This window comes from Zea mays, chromosome 3 (genome assembly GCF_902167145.1).
Source record: "Zea mays cultivar B73 chromosome 3, Zm-B73-REFERENCE-NAM-5.0, whole genome shotgun sequence".
NCBI lineage: Eukaryota > Viridiplantae > Streptophyta > Magnoliopsida > Poales > Poaceae > Zea > Zea mays.
Genome location: NC_050098.1, coordinates 181,794,335 through 181,811,393, shown reverse-complemented (window position 1 = coordinate 181,811,393; position 17,059 = coordinate 181,794,335). Strand labels below are relative to the sequence as shown.

The window sequence follows — 17,059 nt, the reverse complement described above, 5'->3', positions numbered from 1 at the left end:
TACCCTGAGTAGGCATCGAGGAAGGACAGGGTTTCGCACCCAGCGGTGGAATCCACGATTTGGTCGATGCGAGGCAGAGGGTAGGGAACCTTCGGACATGCTTTGTTGAGACCAGTGTAGTCTACACACATCCGCCATTTCCCCCCTTTCTTCCTCACAAGCACAGGGTTGGCAAGCCACTCGGGATGGAATACCTCTTTGATGAACCCTGCTGCCATTAGCTTGTGGATCTCTTCGCCAATCACTCTGCGCTTCTCCTCGTCGAATCGGCGCAGAGGCTGCCTGACGGGTCGGGCTCCGGCCCGAATATCCAGCGAGTGCTCGGCGACATCCCTCGGTATGCCGGGCATGTCCGAGGGACTCCACGCAAAGACGTCGGCGTTTGCGCGGAGAAAGTCGACGAGCACTGCTTCCTATTTGGGGTCGAGCCCGGAACCGATCCGGACCTGCTTGGTGGTGTCGCCACTGGGGTCGAGAGGGACGGCCTTGACCGTCTCCGCTGGCTCGAAGTTGCCGGCGTGGCGCTTCACGTCTGGCACCTCCTTGGAGAGGTTCTCCAGGTCGGCGATGAGGGCCTCGGACTCGGCGAGGGCCTCGGCGTACTCCACGCACTCCACGTCGCATTCAAACGCGTGTTTGTACGTGGGGCCGACGGTGATGACCCCGTTGGGGCCCGGCATCTTGAGCTTCAGGTAGGTGTAGTTGGGGACGGCCATGAACTTCGCGTAGCATGGCCTCCCTAGCACGGCGTGGTAGGTTCCTCGGAACCCGACCACTTCGAACGTCAGGGTCTCCCTTCGGAAGTTGGAGGGTGTCCCGAAGCAGACGGGGAGGTCGAGTCGCCCGAGGGGCTGGACGCGCTTCCCAGGGATGATCCCGTGGAAGGGCGCAGCGCCTGCTCGGACGGAGGACAGATCGACGCGTAGGAGCTTGAGGGTCTCGGCGTAGAAGATGTTGAGGCAGCTGCCCCCATCCATCAGGACCTTGGTGAGCCTGACATCGCCGACAACAGGGTCGACGACGAGCGGGTATTTCCCCGGGCTCGGCACATGGTCGGGGTGGTCGGCCTGGTCGAAAGTGATGGGCTTGTCGGACCAGTCTAGGTAGACTGGCGCCGCCACCTTCACCGAGCAAACCTCCCGGCGTTCTTGCTTGCGGTGCCGAGCCGAGGTATTCGCCGCATGCCCTCCATAGATCATGAAGCAGTCGCGGACCTCGGGGAACTCTCCTGCTAGGTGATCTTCGTTCTTGTCGTCGTCGCGGGCCCTGCCACCCTCGGCGGGTGGCCCGGCCCTGTGGAAGTGACGCCGAAGCATAACGCACTCCTCGAGGGTGTGCTTGACGGGCCCCTGATGGTAGGGGCACGGCTCCTTGAGCATCTTGTCGAAGAGGTTTGCACCTCCGGGGGGCTTCCGAGGGTTCTTATACTCGGCGGCGGCGACAAGGTCCACGTCAGCGGCGTCGCGTTTCGATTGCGACTTCTTCTTGCCTTTCTTCTTGGCGCCGCGCGGAGCAGACGCCTCGGGAGCTTCTTCCGATGGGCGGCCCTGGGGCTGCTTGTCCTTTCGGAAGATAGCCTCGACCGCCTCCTGGCCAGAGGCGAACTTGGTGGCGATGTCCATCAGCTCGCTCGCCCTGGTGGGGGTTTTGCGACCCAGCTTGCTCACCAGGTCGCGGCAAGTGGTGCCGGCGAGGAACGCGCCGATGACATCCGAGTCGGTGATGTTGGGCAGCTCGGTGCGCTGCTTCGAGAATCGCCGGATGTAGTCCCGGAGCGACTCCCCCGGCTGTTGCCGGCAGCTTCGAAGGTCCCAGGAATTCCCGGGGCGCACGTATGTGCCCTGTAAATTGCCAGCGAAGGCTTGGACCAAGTCGTCCCAGTTGGAGATCTGCCCCGGAGGCAGGTGCTCCAACCAGGCGCGAGCAGTGTCGGAGAGGAACAGGGGGAGGTTACGGATGATGAGGTTGTCGTCGTCCGTTCCACCCAGTTGGCAGGCGAGGCGGTAGTCCGCGAGCCACAGTTCCGGTCTCGTTTCCCCCGAGTACTTCGTGATAGTAGTCGGGAGTCGGAACCGGGTCGGGAATGGCGCCCGTCGGATGGCCCGACTGAAGGCCTGCGGACCGGGTGGTTCGGGCGAGGGACTCCGATCCTCCCCGCTGTCGTAGCGCCCCCCACGCCTGGGGTGGTAGCCTCGGCGCACCCTTTCGTCGAGGAGAGCCCGACGGTCGCGTCGACGGTGCTCGTTGCCGAGGTGGCCCGGGGCCGCAGGCGCGGTGTTGCGCGTGCGCCCGGTGTAGACCGAGGCTTCTCGCATGAATCGGGAAGTCGCGGCATGAGGTTCCGAGGGATATCCTTGCCTTCGGGAGGCAGTGCTCTCGGCCCGCCGGGCCGCAGCGCCTTCCAGGAGATTCTTGAGTTCTCCCTGGATTCGCCGACCCTCGGTGGTTGACGGCTCCGGCATCGCGCGGATGAGCATTGCTGCAGTTGCCAGGTTCTGACCAACCCCGCTGGATGCGGGCGGCGGCCTGATCCTGACATCGTTGGCGACGCGGTGCTGGAGACCTTGGGGCAGGTGACGTATTTCTCCGGCCAGGGGTTGGCCCACCCATGCTTGTCCGACGTCCCGACGGATCGGCTCAAGCGCTCCTGTTCCCTCGTTGAGCCTGGCCTGCGCCTCGCGGACTTGCTCGAGTTGTGGGTCGTAACCCCCCGCCGGAGCGGGGACCACAGCTAGCTCCCGTGGGATGTCGGCGCGAGGCACCGGCCTAGGGAGATCACCGTCCTCCGGCATGCCAAGATGGTTGCCTTCGGAGGGATCCCCTAGCTCGATGTGGAAACATTCGCGGCTTGGGCCGCAGCTCTCGTCGCCAAGGCTGCGGCTTCCATCGGAACAGTCGGATAGGCAGTAGTCACATGCGGTCATGAAGTCCCGCATGGCACTGGGGTTGCCAAGTCCGGAGAAATCCCAACCGATGCTGGGATCGTCATCTTCCTCGGACCCAGAGGGCCCGTAGGTCGAGACGTCCGTCAGTCGGCCCCAAGGCGACCGCATACGGAACCTCAGTGGGGTTGCACTCGCCTCAATGAGGGCGCCCACCAAAACGAGGTCGTTTGGCGGGTTGAGGCCGAGTCGAAATGACGCAAGATGGGAGTTAGTCGGTACCTTTTGGTCGACGAGGAGCGACGTAGTCACATCGGGGACTGGTTGCACCGTCATCTCTGGTTCGAGGGCGACGTCCTGCAGGCTTTCCGCGAGCGCGCCGGCGTCGTCTTCTTGCTCGGGGTCAGCGTGCCGCGGGGGGACGGCGCTTGCCTCCGTCTTGAACGCGAGGTCGACGTCCGGCGTGCCTTCCGTCGGGGCGTCGGGGGCGTCGATTCGCTCGACGGCCGACGAAGCGCGGCCTCCCACCTGGCCTTGACGGCCCCGCCTCCTCCTCCGTTGGTGGGGGAGAGAACGGAGCGAGCCCGAATGTTGCCCTTCCACCACGCGGGGAAGACGTCGTCGATTCCGCCGCCGGCGGGCGGGTTGTCGGCCGCCATTGTCGTAGTCGCGCGGCGGTGGAAGAAGTATCATGTCGTAGCTGCCGTCGAAGGACATGAACTCAAGAGTCCCGAAACGAAGCACCGTCCCGGGCCGGAGAGGTTGCTGGAGACTGCCCATCTGGAGCTTGACGGGGAGCTGTTCGTCAGCACGCAGCAGGCCCCTACCCGGCGCGCCAACTGTCGGCGTTTCGAGACAGGGGGGTCTCTAAGCCTACGAGTGAGTGTGCTGCGTGCCCCAGCCCAGATGGGTCGAGCGCGTGGGCGAGCGCGAAGGGGGGAGAGGCGAGGTGGCCGGAGTCGAGCGTGAGAGAGGTGGAAGTCCCGCGGCCTTCGTGTTCGTCCCGCGCCCAGGTCAGGTGCGCTTGCAGTAGGGGGGTTACAAGCGTCCACGCGGGTGAGGGAAGCGAGCGGCCCCAAGAGAGCGCCTGTCCCGTCCTCGGTCCCGCGCGGCCAACCTTCTCTAAGAAGGCCCTGGTCCTCCCTTTTATAGTCGTAAGGAGAGGATCCAGGTGTACAATGGGGGGTGTAGCAGAGTGCTACGTGCCTAGCGGAGGGAGAGCTAGCGCCCTAGGTACATGCCAATGTGGCAGCCGGAGAGATCTGGGCACCCTGCTGGCGTGATGTCGTGGCTGTCGGAGGTGCGGCGGAGCCTGGCGGAGGGACAGCTGTCGGAGCGGTCGAGTCCCTGCTGACGTCGTCCTGCTTCCGTAAGAGAGCTGGGGGCCGCCGTCGTCATAGAGCTTGTGGAGCGCCATCATTGCCCCTCCGGCAGAGCTGGCCGGATGGGACGCCGGTCTTGTTCTCCGTGACCCGAGTCGATTCGGGGTAGGATGATGATGGCGCTTCCTGTTGACGTGGCGGTCTGTGCCCTAGGCAGGGCGACGTGGGGGTTCCTCCGAAGCCGAGGTTGAGTCTGCCTTCCGTTGCCGTGGCCGAGCCCGAGCCATGGGGTCGGGCGAGGCGGAAGTCGTTCGGCCGAGGCCAGGGCGGAGTCCGAGCCCTGGGGTCGGGCGAGGCGGAGTTTCGTCGTCTTCCGGGTCTCAGCCCGAGTCCGAGCCCTGGGGTCGGGCGGAGCGGAGTTCGCCGTCTTCCGGGTCTTAGCCCGAGTCCGAGCCCTGGGGTCGGGCGGAGCGGAGTTCGCCGTCTTCCGGGTCTTAGCCCGAGTCCGAGCCCTGGGGTCGGGCGGAGCGGAGTTCGCCGTCTTCCGGGTCTTAGCCCGAGTCCGAGCCCTGGGGTCGGGCGGAGCGGAGTTCGCCGTCTTCCGGGTCTTAGCCCGAGTCCGAGCCCTGGGGTCGGGCGGAGTGGAGTTCGCCGTCTTCCGGGTCTTAGCCCGAGTCCGAGCCCTGGGGTCGGGCGGAGCGGAGTTCGCCGTGGCGCCTTTGGCAAGGCCTGACTGCCTGTCAGACTCACTCTGTCGAGTGGCACTGCAGTCGGAGTGGCGCAGGCGGCGCTGTCCTTCTGTCAGACTGGCCAGTGGAGCGGTGGAGTGACGGCGGTCACTTCGGCTCTGCCGGGGGCGCGTGTCAGGATAAAGGTGTCAGGCCACCTTTGCGTTAAATGCCCCTGCAATTTGGTCAGTCGGTGTGGCGATTTAGTCAAGGTTGCTTCTGAGCGAAGCCAAGGCCTCGGGCGAGCCGGTGATGTGTCCGCCATAAAAAGGGGGCCTCGGGCGAGACGGAAGTCTCTCGAGGTCGGCTGCCCTTGGCCGAGGCTAGGCCCGGGTGAAGCGTGATCGAGTCACTCGTGTGGACTGATCCCTGACTTAATCGTACCCATCAGGCCTTTGCAGCTTTATGCTGATGGGGGTTACCAGCTGAGAATTAGGCGTCTTGAGGGTACCCCTAATTATGGTCCCCGACAGTACTCCTTTCAACAAGTTTAGGTTATGGCCATGCCTTGTTCATTTCATCGGGCCATGATCTATTTGGTTCTCTGCTTGTAACCATCTTTACTGGTGGAGTATCTCTTTGCATATTGTCACCCTTGCTCAATCTATTGGTGTCGCGCGAGATTTCTTATTGGTTACATCTAGTAATGGTGTTGTGACTAAAATCGATGGTGCCGCGATGAAACCGAGGGCCTTCTGTGGACGATCGACACACGGTTGTGCTGCTCGGCACATGCTGGTATCACAATTAGTAGTTGTGATCCATTATGAGACTATATCAATGGGTTATCTTGGCACAATCTATTTCTGCTACATGAGATTCTTTATTGGTGCCAGTTCGGTAATGGTGTCATGGGTAATGACTTATGGTGCCGCAGCGAAACTGAGAGCCCCTTGTGAATGTACACGCAAGGTTATGCTGCTTGGCGCATGCTGGTATCGAGGTCTCTAGTCATGATCCATTGTGGAACTACACTAATATATTATCTTTCGTAGATCTCTTCCTTGAAACAATTTTGGTGTTGTTTGTCGAAGTGATCAAGCAACATCTATCATCTCTGTTGGATCGAAAGGGCAATACCACTTTCATGTGTGGTCTTATTTCTTTTGATCTTGGTAGTGACTACTCATACTCGTTCCCTTTACGTCCTTTGTGTAAAGGTGAAGCCTTGGAGCTTTTTAGTGTCGAGGGACAACTGATTAGCTCTTGAAATGGAGATTGATTTTCCCTGCTACTGAGATGTAGGAGTTTGTTCATTCGCTTTCTTATTTAATCCATGTATTCCCTAACCAAGTGGATAATGCGTCTCGCATGAAGAAACAGATGAACAATCTCACCAAATGGATTTCTACCCAAGTGCATAATCTCCTGTTAGCAAATGTGAACTCTCAACCCTTGGCTTACTGATGGTACTGAGAGGACCTGCTCAATGTCAAATGTAGTTCAACAAGTTGGTTTTGACTAACTTGTAACTGCGTTTGAAACAAAGGTTGAGTTTAGAGATCGTTTTATCGATTTGCCTAAACTCACTTTGGTCTAACCCCCTCTAAAGAAAGTACTCACCAAAGTTAAGTTAAGCCAACCAATAACCACCTAATCATCGCTCTAATCGTGCCTCGATCGCCTCACGTGTGCTCTTCCAGCATGTGCGATCAAGTCGAGCCGTGACTAGTGCTGGATACAATGGACAGGTTGTGAAGTCCATATCTACAGATCCCTCCGCTGGTGATTCTCTCGAATCTATACCATCTTTCGTGGACTTGAACTCTCGGGTTAGCCACATGTTAACCGCGACAGTATTCGACATCCACATTCGTCTCATGTGCTATGAACGTGCCGTAACCACTTGTTGGTAAACCTCTTTCTGTGTGTTTTACCCAAGAGGTTGCATTTGATTCTGTTTGGATAAAATCGCATATCTATCGTTCGCCCAATAGACTCAGGTAGTACAGTGTCATCAGAAAAAGCAAACTGCACACATGGAACCTTATGTGTTCCTCTGGCAGATATTGTTTCTATTGGTGGACATTTCTGAATTAGCCTAAGGCGATACATGTTATGTCCACTAGAGAAACCTCATCCTGAGACACTTGTCTTCGCTCAGAACAGCCTTATGATTCGCTGATATGGACGTGGGTTACATGCTTCTCTACTCTTGAAAGTCTTTCGCTCCGAATCTCGGGACGAGATTCTTTTAAGGGGGGAGGGCTGTAACACCCCAGGTGTTTATATTCCGCTCGACAACGAGTACGGATTTAAGCACGTAATATCAGTGGATAAACAGACGCTAAATTTTAATTATTTTCGTCTATTGCGATTTTTATATCGCATCTGTACGTTTGTCGCGAATGCGACATCATTTTATTTTTATCCATCCGGGCCTGTCCTAAATTTTCGTGATGTTCCGAAGGTAGTCGTTCCGAAAATCGATGCCTCCGGTGATTATTTAAAATTCATCGCTCACGCGAATACGAGTTCGGAAGCTCGACTCACTCTATGATTTTGTCCGAAACAAGATTTATTAGAACTCGGCGACAAAAGTTTTAATGCAAAATTAAATCGGACCATACTCAGAATCTAAGAAAAACCAGGCGTAGAATTATAAACTGAGCCGTTTCCTAGTTTAACATGATATCGTTTAGCTTCATCCGGAAACATCAAGCTAAAACTCGAACCTTGATAATTTAATCTATTCCTTACCAGATAAATTTTTGTCTGGCTTCTAAGTAAACCAAAGCTGATTACAATATTGAAGTTGAAATCAGTTCAATCCGGGTTGTCGTTTCTCGGCCGGATTCAAATCTTCAAATATAAATAAAGGGTAAGAATTCATCTGCCACTAGAAATATTCATCGGATCCAATGGAATACAGTCCGAAATATTGTTGTTCACATCATTCTAATTTATTCTGATTACGTCTCGCCTCGATCTAAAAATCTTGGCTCAAAAATATCTACGAAATTCTTTAAAGAAATTAAAAAGAAGAAAATAGAAAAAATCTAAAAATAAAAATCTCAATCGGCTCTATCCCCAGCCGCCCCCGCTGCTGATTTGCTTCTAGCGCCTTCTCTCTCCTTATCCCTTCACGCGCAGTGAGCAGATTTTTCCTTCAGTGGCGGCCTATTCCCCTGGTCGCACTTCCTTCTTCTTGGCACAGCCATTACCGCCCGGCTCTCTGGTGCTAAGCCGCTCGGCCTCTAGCTCGTCGAATCCCTTCCATGTCTCGCGCTCGAGCTCCTCCTGCCTCACGTACTCCGCCCGGCGCCCGGCGCTCAGACCGCGCCCTCTTCAACTCGCCAGCGCGTCCTCCCATGCCCAGTAGCCTGCGCTGGCCGAGCTCTCCTATGGAGCGTCAGCTTCCTGCTCCCGGTTTTGGAGCTTCCATGGCGCCGTGGTTTCCCATATCCCTTTCATCCCCTTGTTCCCTACGCCCAGGTTCCATTTTCCCCAAGCGTGGAGTCCTGCGCGTCCAGCCGTCGAAGCCCCAGCTTGGCTCCATTTCCCTGTTCTTGATTTCTCCCTCTCTCTTTCCCTCAATCGTCGCTCCCTGCTTGCTCCCGTCGGCGTCGCGCCCTGCCTCTCCTACGCGTGTGGCCAGGGCTCGGGGTCCTTCGCTGGCTGCTGCAGCGGTGTCCATCTCCCTGTTGTGAGACTCCCTGGCAACTGCGGCGCCCCGGTTTCTGTTCGCCATGGCGCACGCTCTGCTCGCCGTCGCAAGCCGCGGCTCTCTCCAGCTCGCTCGGTTCTCCCATGGCGCTCTTCTTTCCCTGCGCCCTGGACCTTCCCAGCTTGGATTTCCCTCTCCCATGGCGTTCGGCTGCTCGGCGCCCAACTCCTGTGCTCGCGCCGTCGTGCTGCTGCTCGCCCATACCGCGACCTCGCCGATCCGTGTCCTCTGCCCCAGCTCACGGAGCTTCCTCTCCCATGGCCGGTGATGCTTCAGCCTCCTGCGTCGCGCACCTATTTCCTTGCTCGTGTCGCAGATCGAAGCTTTGCGCGTGTCGAGCTCCCTGACCGCCGCGCCGTGGATTTTCCTGCGCGCGCGTGTCTCCTTGCTCACGCGTCGCCGTCGAGTTCCTTGCTGCGCGCTGAGTTTTCTGTCGTGTCCCTGGTTCCCGCGTGGAGCTTGTGAGCATCTCCCTGTGCTCCTTTTGTCACGACAGCTGTCGTGGCCGTAAGGCAGTCCGCACCATAGAGTTCACCCGACCGCAGTCTGTCCCCAGTCCACGCCATAAAAATCGCTCGGCCACGGTTCCGTCAAATTGCGAAGCTCCCTGTCGTGCGCTTGCCAACTCGGATTTCGCTAGCCGCCGTTCTCTAACCCGTGTGTCAGTCGGCGTCGTGGAGTTTTTGTTTGATCAGCTCGTCGTCGCGTCGTTTGCCGTTGAGTCGTCAAACACGTCATCCTCTGCTCAAACCCCACCTCACCAGCTCGCTCCCGACTTCAGCTGAAAGTCGTCGTCGTTCCGCGCGTCAGCAAGAAATCCCAAGAATCAAGTGAAGATGAAGCTAGTAGCGCGATATTCCCTAAGCGCTCTACAAATTGCCTGGATCGGAAAATCGCTACCGATCTCGCGGATTCGTGTCAGCTGATGAAGCGGTAAGCTGATGAATTATTCAGAATAGTTCAATCGATGAATAAATAAATTGCTAGTGCGATGCTCATTAGGTGCTCGATAAATTGCGTAAGTCACGAAACTCTCGTCGACTTCGTAGTTCTTGCGATTATCGAGCCAGGTTCAGTTATAGCGAGTTATCTCGCTATTCCGATCAAGTAGTTAAATTAGTGTACCGAGTAGAATATGAGTAGGCATGTGTGTTAATAAAATATTTTAATCACTTATAAAGATGTAGTATAATTTATAAAGCAAGAGATAAGTTTAGAATTCAATTAATTAAGTAGCTGATAAGTTGTATTTAGGCTAATCATGTTTAAAGTGTATGATCTGTTGTTCGTGATGTTTGCGTTAGGTTCGTTTAATCTAGAAAACTGTGATTATTAAGCTTAGTCATACATCGATAGCTAGTGTTTTCGTATAAAATAGTACGACGCTTCGTCACTAAGTATTTAATTCTTGTCGGCGTAGCACTATTTAGGTTCGTAATATTTTCGTCTATATGCATTCATGTGCATAATGCATTTCATTCAGGTACGTTAATTAATCGCGTGATGCGGAAGACGAGCCAAGTCGACCCCAAGCATGGGCTTCTTCGCAAGGCGATGCTGATGGACAAACCTGAAGATGGTCGTCAAGTGCTCATCGACTAACAACACTAACCTAGTGTTACTCAGGCAAGCCCCGGTGCATTTGCCACCCTCCTTGTTGTTTTTAAAATCTTTCTCACTTGCTTGATGCATTAGGTGATAGGAGTTGATTGATAAAACAATTCCTGCATTACCTTCCTTGAATTTGATTACCTTCCTTGATCACCCGTTTTACAAAAGATTTTGATGCTTAGCCTTGCTTTAGAAAAACAAAATGTTTTGTTTTTACAAAATATGATGTGGCAAAAGTGGGTGGGATGTTTTCGAAAATAAAACTTGATGATGGATCTATCAAAGGCCTTGATAGGTTCAACATCGGAAAAGATGTACCTCTGCCAGGTACCAAACTTTGGGTTTGAAATGATTAAGCTGAGACCGGGCGGGTGACTTGCACGAGAAAGGAGTCTCGGTGTAGTGTCTCCGTCTGAGTCGATTAAGGACCTTGTCGATGTAGGCTTGTTGATCGAGGACCCTTTATGTTGGGGACTTGTTCTCAAATGCTTCGGCTTAGAAGGAGATGAAAATACAGGTGTGACGCAAAAGCAAATGCCAAGTCCCCGTGAACAGTACGGGGGTACTGTTCACCTATTTATAGGCACGGGGTACGACCCATACAAAATTACATACATGCCCTTTACATTTGGTGATAATTCCATAGCATTCTATCGAGGTCTAAATGGCCTTTTCATCTTTAAGTCGGTTCCCTTTTCTGCGAACATGCCGAAGCTTTCCTGCTTCACAGCTTCGGCGCTGTGTCAACCTTTGTATCTTTTGAGCTTCTCCCTTGAAGACCTTCGGCGACGAAGCATAGACCCAACAGTAGCCCCTTTCGCGGTGCTAGATCGTTTTTCGTAACGAGCTTGATCCGTGAAAAAAGTCTCTTAAGCTTCGGGGAGCCGAAGGTCCAAAAAACACCTTCCCTGAGCTCGTTGCCGAGAAACGATTTAATTTCTCAGCACGTAGCGGTCCCACCTTGCAGAGTTTACTGTTTGTCCCTGCGGTCCACTGCGCAGCGAGCGCAAGCGGGTGTGCGCCTGGTGTAAAAACTCTAGCGCTTCGCCTTCTTACCTGCAGCACTATATAAACAGACGAGTAGGTGTGAAGTTACCACAGCATTCATTGCTATTTGCACTGTTTTCCTGCCAAAATTTTTAACCATCACCGAAGCTTGTCTGTTAGAACCGAACGAAGCTGCAGTTTGAAACCTGCTTCGGAGGAAGAAAATTTTAAAGTTTCACAAGTTCATAATTGAATGGCCAGAGTCCGCTCTACCGCCAGGGTTGAGCGCGAGGGAGAAGAAACTGAAGCTTCGGAGACTCTCCCCATCTCCGAAGCCATGCAACGATCGTGTCTAGTGACTTCGGGAAAGATCCCTCATGATGATACAGAACAAGCAATCGCTGAAGGAGAGGAAGAAGATATTGAGGAAACTGATTCCGAAGATGATTACCGCATTGCCATGCCAAGCAAGCCGAGCCACTTGGACTTCGGAAAATCTACTGTTTCGAAGACTGATCTATCCAAGATGGTAAAATCGGGCTTTTTCACTGAAAATCAGAAGAAGCTGTTGCGCTTCGGTGGAGAAGAGACTACCCCGAAGCCAGAGAAGGATGAGATTGTTATTTTTAAAAGTTTTCTAAAGGCTGGATTAAGGTTCCCCCTACATGGGATTATAGGAGAGGTACTGAAAAGGTTCGGTATCTATTTTCATCAGCTGACCCCTAACGCTATCGTTAGGCTTATTGTTTATATCTGGGCACTCCGAAGCCAAGCAGTGGAACCATTTGCAGACAGCTTCTGCCGGGTTCACGAGCTACATTATCAAACAAAGGCTAGAAAAGATGGATTGCACGATAATTTTGGTTGCTATAACTTTGCATATCGGAAAACTACAAAGTTCCCTGTAATTAGCTACCGAAGCAAGTGGGCAGCAGGCTGGAAATCAGAGTGGTTCTATGTCAAGGTTGATGACGACAAGGAAAAGCTTGTACAAAGCCCGCTGGAATTAATCTTCGGAGAAACACGACCTCGCTGCAATATGACACCCGAAGGTCCAACACAACAAGCAATGAGTGAATTCAGAATTATTGCAGAGCATATCAGCACAAGGGACCTGGTTCAAGAGTTTTTAGCATTCAAAGTTTTTCCCAGTTTGAAAGAATGGGAAATGCCGAAGCTACAGGGGGAAAAGAAAGAAGGTGAACTCGTACGTTTACCTTACTATTTCAAGTTTAAAAAGTACTTTAAAGCACCTTGCCAAGAGTGGCTAGATACGATTGAAGCAATGTGTAATGAAATACTTGGCAATTATTCCAAAAAAGAAGATCAATTGATGACCGCAGCCTTCGGCACTCGTCCGAAACGAAGGCTAAATCGAGTGTTGGACGCCTTGGGTTTCGAATACCCAGACTACGAAAATCTGAACAAAGGTGCCGGAGGCCAAAAAAGGAAAAGGGTAACTGAAGCCTTAGATGAAGGTGAAAAAGAGCCAGTAACGAAGAAAATTCCGAAGAAAAGGAAAGCTTCTTCTCCGAAGCAACAAATATCCGAAGCAGAAGAAACTCCCGCATCACCTTCTGCTGCTGTTGTTGAAGAAATTCTGAAGGTAATGACTGAATCCTTACCTGCGAAGCTAAGTCCACTGGGTCCTCAACTGACAAAGTTTTTTCAGAAGGACAAGGAGCCCGAGAAATCGAAGAAAACAATCAAGGCAAGGAAACAAAGAATCATTACCGTGACAGAGGTAATTGACAAAACGCCGCCAAGAGCTTCGGCCCAAAAAACACGAGCAGCTGCAGAGGGGGCAGATATTGAAATTGCACCTTCGGAGGCCGCAGCCGCCGAAGTTACCTCAGCTGAAGATTTGAATTTAGAGAGCACAATTGAACATATTGACCAAATGCTGCTAGACATGGCTGCAGAAGAAGCTGCCACTGCTGCCGAAGAGACTGTGACCGCAGCGTCAAAGAAAGGAAAAGAAATTGCTGATGAAGCTTCAGAAAACGAAGCCTTCGCGTTCCAAAACTTAGTTGGAGAACATCTAACGAAAGCTGAAATAGAAGAGCTTAAAGAGTATGCCCAATCCTGTGGATACAAACCTGGGGCACTCCTCTTCGGAGGCGTTGATGACGAGAAATTAGAGTGTATTCGGGACCAAACAGGGGCCAAAGTTATCAGTACTCTGTCCAAGAGTATTGGATTCCCGAAACTAGAAACAGACATCAGCCGCTACCGACGACAACATGTCGTTGGTAGTTTATTTTACTCCAACTTCAAGGTGAATGACTTGTCCCTTAACTTTTATTGCTTCTAATAAAAACATGTCTGACGAAGGTTGTGTTTATGTAGAGCATGCTATTGAGCAAAGCCCTGCAAATGCAGCAAGATCTTGAAGATAAAAAGCATGAAGTTATAATTGGAAATTTGGAAAACAAAATAAAGGAGCAATCAGATGCTTTTGAGAAAAAGAACTTTGAGCTCCAGGCAGCCGAAGGTTTACTGGCGGAAGCTGAAGCAAAAATATCAGAACTGAACACAAAGCTTCTCCGCCAGTCTGAGCAGTTCGAACGGGAAAAACAAGATCTCAATGCAAAACTTGAAGCCGAAGCTCAGCAAAATTCGGATTTGAGAAAACTACTGACAAATCTTCAAGAAAAATGCCTGGAATTTAGCAACAAGTGCATTCAACGACTAAGAAAGATTTTTTACTCGGTTGGAGCCAGTAGTGGAAAATTTACCCCCTCAGCTGAAGATCTGCCAAAAACCTTCGAACATATTGAGGGGGAGATTGACGAGCTCGACGAAGTCATAGCTGGGCATGGTGACTTCTGTGCCTGGGTGGCTTCTCGAGGCACTGCTGCGGCTTTCCTGAAGGCTGGCTGCGAGCATGGAAGGATTGTGAATAGGCCAAATTTCACTTTGTCGCCATCAATCCTGGACGACATTCCTGATCTTGCCCGAAGTATCTCGAATAGATTCATAAAAATGATATGGACAAAAGGTGGGCGAGAAAAGGCAGGAGACGAAGCTCGTAGCCACCTTGAACCAGTAAGAAACCATACCTTGTGTTTACCTTTTCTTGTAAGCTCGATTTTGACTTACAACGATCTTATTCATGTAGGACGACGAAGCCGAAGCTGATGATCAAAAATAACGCCGAAGCCGAAGCTCCTTGGAGATTTAGATAGTAGACTGCAGACAGTACTTGAAAAACTTTTGAGATAACTTTTGTAAATGTAAACAAAAACTTGTTTTTAATGTATGCTGTTCATACCTTGTAATATATCCTTAACCTTTCACTGATGTATGAGAAATGCTTTGATGTGGACGAAATTTCCTTTTTTGAGCCGAAGGCGAAAAAACACCTTCCCTTCTTTTCGTACGCAACGAAGCATAGAAAACAACATTTTCCTTTTTCCCGAAGCTCTTCCTTCATAGAAAACAACATTTTCCCTTCTTCTTTGTGCACGAAGCTCTTTTTTTTCCCTTTCTTTTTTCTTTTCTTGCCGAAGCAACCATTTTATGCGATGAAGATGATTATCCTACATATGCCTAGATGAATGTTTATGAATGCAAATGCGATGATGTAATGTGATGTGCAAATGAATGGCCAAACACGTATCCGAAGCCATATTCATAGCCATTATTTTCTTAAAAAAAATCACACCTCAGCTCTGCATTCCCTTAGGAACGACTTTGGAGCTTCTTCGCCTTTACTTTTGGCGGAATCAGCGTTGACTTTTCGCTGTAAGCTCTGCATTCCCTTAGGAACGTCTTTGGAGCTTCTTCGCCTTTACTTTTGGCGGAATCAGCGTTGACTTTTCGCTGTAAGCTCTGCATTCCCTTAGGAACGTCTTTGGAGCTTCTTCGCCTTTACTTTTGGCGGAATCAGCGTTGACTTTTCGCTGTAAGCTCTGCATTCCCTTAGGAACGTCTTTGGAGCTTCGTTTTTTCTTTTTGGCACTCGATGGTGCATTCTCAGCTTTTACATTTACATTCTTTGGGGGATTTTGCTCTTATAGAACTAAAAAAGAAAATTACACGTGATGGCCCCATTAAAAACCTTTCTCCCCCTTTGGAAAGGAAAAGGGTGCCATGAAAGAAGAAATAAAAAATAAAAAATATGAAAAATTACATCGAATTATACATAATATCGCCGAAGCTCATCCGCATTCCAAGATCTAGGAATGTCATTGCCGTCCATATCTTTCAATCTGTATGAACCGGGTCTTGACGAAGATGCTACTAAGAAAGGCCCGTCCCATTTCAACTGCAATTTGCCCACTGTTTCCGGGTTGGCCACCCTCCGAAGCACCAAGTGCCCTGGCTCAATATTTTTTAGCCGAACCTTTCTATCCCGCCATTTAACTGTTTCAGCTTGATACTTATTGATATTCTCCACGGCTTGCAGTCTGATCCCTTCTAAAGCATCTTTTTCTATAGAATAAGCAGCTTCGGAATCTGATTCTGCCGAAGCTACTATCCTTATTGATCCGGTTTTAGCTTCCTCTGGAGTTATTGCTTCGTCACCGAATAACAACTTGAATGGAGTGAAGCCTGTAGACCTTGATGTTGTCGTGTTGTGGCTCCACACCACTTTGGTTAACTGATCTGGCCATTTTCCTCTGGGTTGATTGAAGATTAACTTCATTATTCCTGTCATTATAATGTCGTTGGCTCTTTCAACGAGTCCATTTGACTCCGGGTGCCTAACTGATGCAAAATGGATCTTCGTACCAATTTGGTCACAGAAATCCCTGAAAGCTTCGGAGTCAAACTGTGTCCCATTGTCCACAGTGATGGCCTTTGGCACCCCGAAACGACAAACAATATTCTGCCAGAAAAACTTTTGGACGGTGGCCGAAGTTATTGTTGCTAAAGGCTTCGCCTCAATCCATTTAGAAAAATATTCCACAGCTACTACAACATATCTCAGGTTCCCTTGGGCCGGTGATAACGGACCTAACAAGTCAAGGCCCCACCTTTGCAATGGCCAAGTGGGTTGTATGAGCTGTGTTAGGGACGAAGGTTGTTTTTGATCTCTTGCACATTTCTGACAACCTTCGCACTTTTGAACCAATTCTGCTGCATCCGAAGCTGCCTTCGGCCAATAAAACCCTTGACGGAAAATTTTTCCGAGTAACGGCCTAGATCCGATGTGAGATCCACACAGGCCTGCATGTATTTCTTTCATTAACTCTATACCTTCGGTTCTGGATAAGCATTTGAGCAGCGGAGCACAAACTCCATGTTTGTACAACTCCCCTTCTATCATGACATATGGACGAGCTCTTGCTTCTATCCTCTTGTTATAAGCTTCGTCATCTGAAAGAAATTTACCCTGAAGGTAAGAGATGATCTCGGTTCTCCAATCTTCGCTAAAAACAGGAGATATATTAAGAACTGCTCTTTCAAGAAGTTCCACCGAAGGTGCTTTTATTGTTTCGAAGAACACATCCGAAGGTAAAGGCAGCCCCTGTGCTGCTGACTTAGCTAGCAGATCAGCATGCTCATTTTGTCCTCGAGGAATATTCTTGACAGAAAACCCTTCGAAGGAAGCTTCGACTCTTCGAACCATATCCAGATATTTTTCAAGCTTCGGATCCTTAGCCTTACAACTTTTGTCAATATGACCCGAAACAACCTGGGAATCAGTTTTAAGTATGGCCCTTCTGATTCCCATTGCTTTTAACTTCCGAAGACCTAGAACCAATGCTTCGTACTCAGCAATGTTATTTGTGCAATTAAAATCAAGTTTTGCCGCATAACAAATTTTGACTTTGGAAGGTGAAACCAATACAGCAGTCGCTCCTGCTCCGAAGGTTCCCCAAGATCCATCACAAAACACTGTCCAGGCTTCGT

At 51.2% G+C, this 17,059-nt stretch overlaps 1 pseudogene; it reads left to right on the top strand.

The window, feature by feature from the left end:
- Nucleotides 1–9,024: 9,024 nt before the first annotated feature.
- LOC118476729 (uncharacterized) lies at nucleotides 9,025–10,244 on the top strand (annotated as a pseudogene).
- Nucleotides 10,245–17,059: the final 6,815 nt, after the last annotated feature.